The sequence below is a fragment of the Cricetulus griseus genome, chromosome 6, assembly GCF_003668045.3.
Source record: "Cricetulus griseus strain 17A/GY chromosome 6, alternate assembly CriGri-PICRH-1.0, whole genome shotgun sequence".
In the NCBI taxonomy this organism is placed as follows: Eukaryota; Metazoa; Chordata; class Mammalia; order Rodentia; family Cricetidae; genus Cricetulus; species Cricetulus griseus.
In genome coordinates, this window is record NC_048599.1 from 135,401,988 (window position 1) to 135,411,460 (window position 9,473).

Here is a 9,473-nt window from a genome sequence, read left to right on the forward strand (position 1 = left end):
AAAAAAACACATGATCATCTCACTAGATGTCGAAAAAGCCTTTGACAAAATCCAACACCCCTTCATGATAAAGGTTTTGGAGAAATAATGGATAACAGGAACATACCTCAACATAATAAAAGCAATATACAGCAAGCTGACAGCCAACATCAAATTAAATGGACAGAAACTCAACGCAATTCCTCTAAAATCAGGGACAAGGCAAGGCTGTCCACTCTCTCCATACCTCTTCAATATTGTCCTTGAAGTTCTAGCTAGACCAATAAGACAACAAAAGGAGATTAAGGGGATACAAATCAGAAAGGAGGAAGTCAAACTTTCACTATTTGCAGATGATATGATAGTCTACATGAGTGACCCGAAAAACTCTACCAGGGAACTCCTACAGCTGATAAACACCTTCAGCAAAGTGACAATTTACAAGATAAACTCAAAAAAAAAAAATCAGTATCCCTACTATATACAAAAGATAAATTGCTGAGAAAGAAGTCAGAGAAATATCACCCTTTCAATTGCCACAAACAAAATAAAATACCTTGGGGTAATGCTAACCAAAAAAGTAAAAGACCTGTACCATAAGAATTTTGAGTCTCTAAAGAAAGAAATTAAAGAAGATACTAGAAAATGGAAGGATCTTCCATGTTCTTAGATAGGTAGGATCAACATAGTAAAAATGGCAATCTTGCCAAAGGCAATCTACAGATTCAATACAATCATCATCAAAATCCCAACATAATTCTTCACAGACCTTGAAAGAACAATTCTCAACTTTATATGGAAAAACAAAAGACCCAGGATAGCCAAAACAATCCTGTAAAATAAAGTTACTTATGGAGGCATCACCATCCCTGACTTCAAGCTCTATTACAGAGCTATGGTCCTGAAAACAGCTTGGTATTGGCACAAAAATAGACAGGTAGACCAATTGAATCGAGTTGAAAATCTTGATATTAACCCACACACCTACAAACACTTGATTTTTTACAAAGAAGCCAAATTTATACTATGGAATAAAGAAAGCATCTTCAACAAATGGTGCTGGCATAACTGGATGCTGGCATGTAGAAGACTGCAGATAGATCCATGTCTATCGCCATGCACAACTTAAGTCCAAATGTATCAAAGACCTTAACATAAACCCAGCCACACTGAACCTATTAGAAGTCAAAGTGGGAAATACCCTTGAATTAATTGAAACAGGAGACTTCTTCCTGAACATTACACCAGTAGCACAGACACTGAGATCAACAATTGATAAATGGGACCTCCTGATACTGAGAAGCTTCTGTAAGCCTAACAACACAGTTAATAAGACAAAATGGCAGCCCACAGACTAGGAAAAGTTATTCTCCAACCCCACATCTGACAGAGGGATGATCTCCAAAATATACAAAGAACTCAAGAAGCTAGTCTCCAAAACACCGAACAATCCAATTAAAAAGTGGGGTACAGAACTAAATAGACAATTCTCAATAGAGGAATCTAAAATGGCTGAAAGACACATAAGAAAGTGTTCAACATCCTTAGCCATCAGGGAAATGCAAATCAAAACAACTCTGAGGTACCATCTTCCTCCTGTCAGAATGGCTAAAATCAAAAACACCAATGATAGTTTATGCTGGAGAAGATGTGAAGAAAGGGGAACACTCCTCCACTGCTGGTGGGAGTGCCAACTTGTACAGCCACTTTGGAAATCAGTATGGCGACTCTTCAAGAAAATGGGAATCAGTCTATCACGAGATCCAGCAATTCCACTCTTAGGCATATACCCAAAAGAAGCACATTCATACAACAAGGACATCTGTTCAACAATGCTCATTGCAGCATTGCTTGTAATAGCCCAAACTGGGATTGACAAGTAAAACAATCTTATTTCTAATTCAAATTTAAAAAAAAAAAAAAAGCAGCAACTTTGGCAACAGCCTATCTTCAAGTTTCAATGTAATCATTTTCAACAAATTGTGTCGGAAGTCAATACATCTGTATTGATAATCTAAATACAATGACAAACTAAGGCTATAAAAATGCTTACACTGGCCCGCTGTAATCCGTGGAGGAATGCACCACCGAGTCACCTTCATGCAGGGGCACCTACAGGAAGGGTTTCACTGCGTGGTCATCAGCTGATTCGACCAGTTATTTGACGACGAATCGGACCCTTTCGAGGTACTGAAAGCAGCAGAGAACAAGAAAAAAGAAGCCAGTGGGGGCGGCGTTGGGGGCCCTGGGGCCAAGAGCACCGCTCAGGTGGGGTCCTAGACCAACTCCAATGCTGCAGGCAAACAGTTGCATAGAGTCCCAGAAAGGTCGCAAGAACCCGCTGCCCACCAGCGTTGGTGTGGCTGACAAAAAGGAGGAGAAGCAGCCGCAGGTGGCACTTAAGAAAGAAGGAATAAGGCTAGCTGGAAGAAGACCTGATCAACAACTTCAGGGTGAAGGGAAAATAATTGATAGGAGACCAGAAAGGCGACCACCTCGGGAAAGAAAATTTGAAAAGCCACCTGAAGAAAAGGGTGAAGGAGGTGAATTTTCAGTTGATAGACCGATTATTGAACGGCCTGTGCAAGGCCGAGGCAGTCTTGGAAGGTGTCGAGGAGGCCGTAGACATGGAATGGGCGTAGGCGATGGATTTGATTCTCGTGGCAAACGTGAATTTGATAGGCATAGTGGAAGTGATAGATCTGGCCTGAAGCATGAGGACAAACGTGGAGGTAACAGATCTCACAACTGGGGATCTGTCAAAGATGAATTAACAGAGTCTCCCAAATACATTCAGAAACAAGTATCTTATAATTGCAGTGATTTGGATCAATCAAATGTGACTGAGGAAACACCTGAAGGTGAAAAGCACCCGATGCCAGACACTGAAAATAAAGAGAATGAAGGTGAAGACCCTAAGGAAGAGGATCCAAAAGAAATGACTTTGGATGTGTGGAAAGTCATTCAAAATAAAGACCTAGCAAAAGTAGAGTTTAATATCCGAAAACCAAATGAAGGTGCTTATGGACAATGGAAAAAGGGATTTGGTCTGCATATATCAAAAAGCGAAGAGGCTCATGCTGAAGATTCGGTTATGGACCATCATTTCCGGAAGCCAGCAAATGATATAATGTCTCAAATAGAGATCAATTTTGGAGACCAAGGCCGCCCAGACGTGGTGGCAGAGGAGGACGTGGTGGACGTGGGCGTGGTGGACGTCTAAACCCTGGCAGCAGGACTGGTAAGTCAAGTGCTTCTGCTCCTGAGGTAGATGACCCAGAGGCATTCCCAGCTCTGGCCCAACTGGATGCCATAATACAACTCTGGTTCCTTTGTGGACCCTCCTGTTTAAAGCTTTTGCATGCTTCAGGATCCCAAACAACTAAGAATTTTTAAAAAAGACTGTCATTCATACCATTCACACCGAAAGACTGAATTTTATCTGTTTTGAAAACGAACTTCCCTAGCTACACAGAAGTAACAAATATGTTAGTCAGTTTTGTATTTAGAAATGTATTGGTAGCAGGGATGTTTTCATAATTTTCAGAGATTACGCATTCTTCATGAATACTTTTGTATTGCTGCTTGCAAATATGCATTTCCAAACCTGAAATATAGGTGTGAACAGTGTGCACCAGAAAAAAAAAATTGCTTACACTGAAAGTACACATAAGTTCATTATACAGGAGCAAAACAAAGCATTTTTTTGCTTGCAAGAAATAAAATATTAGCCTAACACTTACAGTATTAAAACTAGATTGCCAGAAAACTAATCAGGTTTGTATTTTCACTCTTCAGAGAAAGGCAAAATCATAGAGTTGAATTCTCTGGGGATAATTAACTGAGGATCGGTAACATTTATTTTTATTGTATATGCATCAGTGTTTTGCCTCTCTACATATAAGTCTGTGCACCACATGTATGTCTGGTGCCCACAGACGGAAGAGGTGGGCATCAGATCCCACAGGGGTGGTTATGAGACATTATGTGGGGACTGGAACTCAAATCTTTGTCCTGTGGAAGAGAAGCCAGGACTCTTTTTTTTTTTATTTCTTTTTTCTTTAAAACAAATTTATTTTCCATTTACCTACCAACCCCAGTTTCTCCTCCCTCCCCTTCTCCTATCCGCCCCCCCCCACCTACCACCCTCCCCACTACTTCCATCCACCCTCAGAGGGGATAAGGCCTTCCATGAGGGGGGTCAACAAAGTCTGGCAAACCAAGTTGAGGCAGGACCAAGCCTTTCTCCCTTGTATCAATGCTGAGTAAGGTATCCCACCATAGGCAGTGGGCTCCAAAAAGCCAGTTCATGCCCCTGGGATAGGTCCTGCAGCCAGGACTCTCTATCACTGAGCAATCTCACTATCTTAGGAAATGTGTTCTCTGAAACATCTCAATAGAATCAACGGCACATGCTGTGCTCTTCATACCATGTGCAGTGGTTTTGAATGAGAAAAGTTTCCCATAGGCTCAAGTATTTAAACTCTCAGTCCCTGGCTGATGGTGCCATTTGGAACAGTTATGGAACCTTCGGGAGGTCCAGCATTTCTGGAGGAAAAAAAGGTGATTACATTTTAGCCTCTTCCCACATCCAGTTCACTCTCTCTGGTTTCTCTGGTGGTTGAGGATGTGATCTCCCAGATTTCTGCTGTAGGCACCTGCTGACATCCTTCCTCTACCATTATGGACTCTAAAATAAACATTTTATACATTGTTTTTGGTCATGGTGTTTTATTACAGAAAAAAAAAGAGTAACTAAACCCACAAGATACATCAGTCTGTACTCTGGGCTGTATGATTTTCAGTGACCTTGGAGTGCTGGAGATATAAACAAAATGTCTTAGATGTGGTCTGTGCTCATGGTCTACATGGGATAGGTAGGAAATGGGGGAAGAGAAATATCTGTATTTTCCCAGTATTTTCCTAGAATCCAATGCCAGCTTGCTGTTTTCCATTCCTACAACGACAAAGATGGAGAACAATTGAACACCCTCCCTGTGCAAACAGGTATCATAAACAAATTTTGAGGTTCTGAATGTGCAATGACAAAGCCTCAAGACCCCTCAAACACTCACCGTGAAGAAAAACCTTCTTTAACCTCTGCACATTCATCAGGCAAACAAATATGCAATGGTTTTCTTCCATCCTTCAGGCTTAAGGTAGAAGCTGTGAAGCTTTATAACTCTTTTCTCTCTCACTGAGCACACTGCCCATGTGCTAACTGGGTTATATTGCTTCACATTTACACAATGGACTATTATTCAGGTGTTAATAAAATCAAAATACAAAGTTTTCAGATAAATAGATAAAACAGAAAAAAAAAGAGTAGGCTGTCAACAAGCCTCTAAGAGCATTTTCTTAATTAGTTACTGATGTTGGAGGATCTGGCCCCTTGTGAGTGGTGCCATCCCTGGGCTGGTGGTGCTGGATTCTATAAGATAGCAGGCTGAGCAAGCTATGGGGAAGAAGACACTAAGCAGTACCCCTCCATCTGCTCCAGGCTCCAGGTTCCTGCCATGCTTGAATACCTCTCCTGACTTCCTCAATGACGAACAGTGATGTAGAAGTGTAAGCCAAATAAACCCTTTCCTCCTCAAATTGCTTTTGGTCATGGTGTTTCACCACAGCAATAGTAACCCTAAGGCAAAGACCATAACGTTTTCTTTTCTCCTCCCTGCTGCTCACCCCCACCTAACTATTCACACCAAAATAAGAAAGTTACCATCTATAAGCCAGAAAAATGGTTTTCACAAAACGTCACCGTATCTTGAACTTGGACTTCCAGCTTTTAGAATTAAAAAAAAAAAATGTGTTGCTTTTTAAGTCTGCAGTGTTGTTTTAGTCCATGACTAAACTATGAACCCCACTCTTACCTCACCTTTACTGTAGATTAAACTACTGTAGATTAAAATTTACATAATGAAAAAGAAACCTCTATTTCTGTTAAACCACTGAGGTTTCACATTTATCTTTAGCTGGTGCTTATATTTATAAACAAGCAGGCAGTGATAATCAAGTATGTGGAATGTCTACTTTTGATTTGTATTTTCTAGATTTTTTTAAGATAGTGTTTCCTTTTGGAGTAAGGAAGGAGATACATTCTTGGTAAAGGAATACCCTGACCCAGGAAGCAAAGACCCAGAAAAATATTATATGGGTACTGGGAACTGAACCTGGGTCCACTGGGAGAATAGTAAGTGCCCCTAACCATTAAGCCATCTCTCCAACCCATATTTCCTAGATTTTATTGTGCAAAATGTTACAGATATATACACAAAATAAGCTAATACCTCATGACCAACGAGCACCTAATGACAACTTGCCAAAGTCTCTTAGATATTTTAAATCCAGTTAAATGTTCAAAAACTTAATCAATTATTATCACTCCCTTTCATGTTTTTATTTATTGAAAATATGTTTTTCATGAAATATATTCTTGTCAGGATTTCCATTATCTCTTCCCAGATCTTCCCCATCTCTGTACCCATTCAACTCCACTCCATCTTCCTCTCTTTAGAAAACAGACAAATAAAAATAAAAGCAAACAGACTAGAATTTTAAAAAGGAAAAACATGAGAAGCACATACACACAGAAAGACACACACAAACAGACAAAAAAACTCACAAAAATTGGAATACATAATATACAACCAAAAGACTATTAAGGTTTAAGGTTTAAACCATGCAATAAGAGACAAAAAAAGTCTCCAAAACCACAACTTTGTTCATTATGTGTTGGCCTTGTACTACTGGGCATGAGGTCCCTGCCCTAAAAGGGAGTCCATTAGAGAAAACTGGTTTTTCCTTTGCAAGTGATTTTCAATTGGAGATACATTCTAGGTTAGGGGTAGGAACTCATGTCCAGTTCCCCCTTTCAGTATTGAAACTCAATCAGGCTTGGAACTGTGCAGACCTTGTGCATGCTGCCACAGTGTCTAGAGTTCATATATGCACCAGTCCTGTGGTGTCAAAAAGACACCTTTTTGTTATGTTTTGTTGTTGTTGTTGTTGTTTTGGGTTTGTTGGGGGTTCTTTGTTTGTTTGAGTCATCCATCCCCTCTGGCTCTTATGGTCTCCCCACCTCCTGTTCTGCATAGTTCCCAGACCCCTAACATGAGGAGTTTGCTGGAAACATCCCATTGAGGGCTAAGTGTTCCAAAGTCTCTCACTCTCTACACGTTGTCTACTTGTGGGTCTCTGTGTTAGTCCCCATCTACTGCAAGACGAAGCTTCCTTGATGATGACTGAGCACAGCTGAGTGTCCTTAGGAATCACTTTATTATTACAGATGCTCTTTTCACAATTTAAGCTATGAGACTTCAATATTCAGTGTTGTAAAAGTTAGTAAGATCAACAACTTCTGTGAGATATGTCAGGATTAAAAACAGCAGGAAGTGTCTGGCATGCCATAATCAGGGCTTCCATAACCTATTCCCTGAGCCACAGTAGAACCTGGAGCCATGAGGAAGGAGTTGACCAGAATATGCTGAGGTTGTCAGGCTGGTAAAATAAATTATTGCAAATGTGTTGTGACTCCTGAGTCTACTTTCTCTATTCTTTTAAGTTTTTGCTCTAGTGACTGCACATTTTCTATCTGAAACACACTTTACTTTGTACAAAAACTTACGCAGCCTAGAAAGCAATAAAAGAAAAAGAGATTAGAAACTTTGCATCTCATGAAAGGATCCAGTGCCTAATACAAATACAAATAACAGAGTTCATAAATACTAGGTTTTCAATTGTCATGGTAAAATATGTATCTGCATAATACCTGTGATACAATGGTGCTACTGGAATGGCTTTGGAATATTTATTAAAGTGTATTTTAATGAAAATAAATTTTAAAAAGTAAATATCTACTATAAGCAATCACAAGAAATGGCTAAATGGAAAAACAAGCACAGAGTATTCAACAGAGTTTTTTAGCCAAAGCAATTATATTTTAGGCAAATATGTGGTTCATAATTTTAGCCCTTTATTATACAAAACTGTCAGTTCAATTTATAAAGCAAAGAAATATTTGACGTGGTTATCAAATTATATTCACTGTTCTGTGAACATACTAAAAGATGCAGTATCTTGAAAGAGTCTGTTCAAATTACCTCTGAACACATTCTTAGATCCTCACTGGTAAATTATAGTTAAGCGAGAAAGGAAAAAAAATAAAACCAGATACTTATAAAATCGACAAAATAGTAGAAATTCATTCATATCCTTTAGTACCTCCTAATATAAACAATCTCCATTCTCCAAACAAAAGACCGTCTAGACACAATGATAGGATGCATATAATTGTTTTCTCCAATAAACACAACTCATAATGAAATATGGATAATATTTTAGGATGAAAGGAAGAGAAAAGCATGGCAAGAAAATGGAGCTAGGAAATAGGAAGAAGTCATTGTTCTAACACTTTCCAAAACCTACATTGAAGGGACTCTAGCCAGCCTACACATGGCAAACACGCTTCTGGCAGGCTTTGAACTTCTGCCCCATTCTCTCCCTTACTAAAAAAAACATTAGATTACATTCCTAATGCTAGCCACACAGCTCCATTCTCTTATTTGGCCACTTCCTCCTTAGGCTGACAACAGACACAGAAGAAATCCAGAGAATCATCAGGTCATACTTTGAAAGCCTGTGTTCCTCAAAATTCAAAAATCTAAAGGAAATGGACAATTTCTGGACAGATTTCACTTACCAAAATTAAATCAAGAACAGAGAAGCAACTTGAATAGACCTATAGCCCCTAATGAAATAGAGGCAGTCATCAAAAGTCTCCCAACCAAAAAAAGGCCAGGGCCAGATGGCTTCACTGCAGAATTCTACCAGAAATTCAAGGAACAGCTAAAACCAATTCTCCTCAAAGTATTCTACACAATAGAAGCAAAAGGGTCATTGACAAACTCTTTTTACGAGGCTTCAATAACCTTGATACCCAAGCCACAAAAGACACAACTAAGAAAGAGAACTACAGATGAGTATCCCTCATGAACATTGATGCAAAAATACTCAATAAAATACTGGCAAATCAAATCCAAGAACACATCAGAAAAATCATCCACCATGATCAAGTAGGTTTCATACCAGGGATGCAAGGATGGTTCAACACATGAAAATCCATCAATGGAATCCACCATATAAACAGATTGAGGGAAAAAAACATGATCATCTCACTAGATGCTGAAAAAGCCTTTGACAAAATCCAACACCTCTTTATGATAAAGGTCTTCGAGAGATCGAGGATAACAGGAACATACCTTAACATAATGAAAGCAATATACATACAGCAAGCTGACAGACAACATCAAATTCAAAGAGAGAAATTCAATGCAATTCCTCTAAAATCAGGGACAAGATGAGGCTGTCTATTCTCTCCATACCTCTTCAATATTGTCCTTGAAGTTCCAGCTAGAGTAATAAGACAACAAAAGGAGATCAAGTGGATACAAACCAGAAAGGAAGAAGTCAAACTCTCACTATTTGCAGATGAT

General features: G+C 39.2%; 1 pseudogene; it reads left to right on the forward strand.

The window, feature by feature from the left end:
• Positions 1-2,079: 2,079 nt before the first annotated feature.
• LOC100760068 lies at positions 2,080-3,611 on the forward strand (annotated as a pseudogene).
• Positions 3,612-9,473: the final 5,862 nt, after the last annotated feature.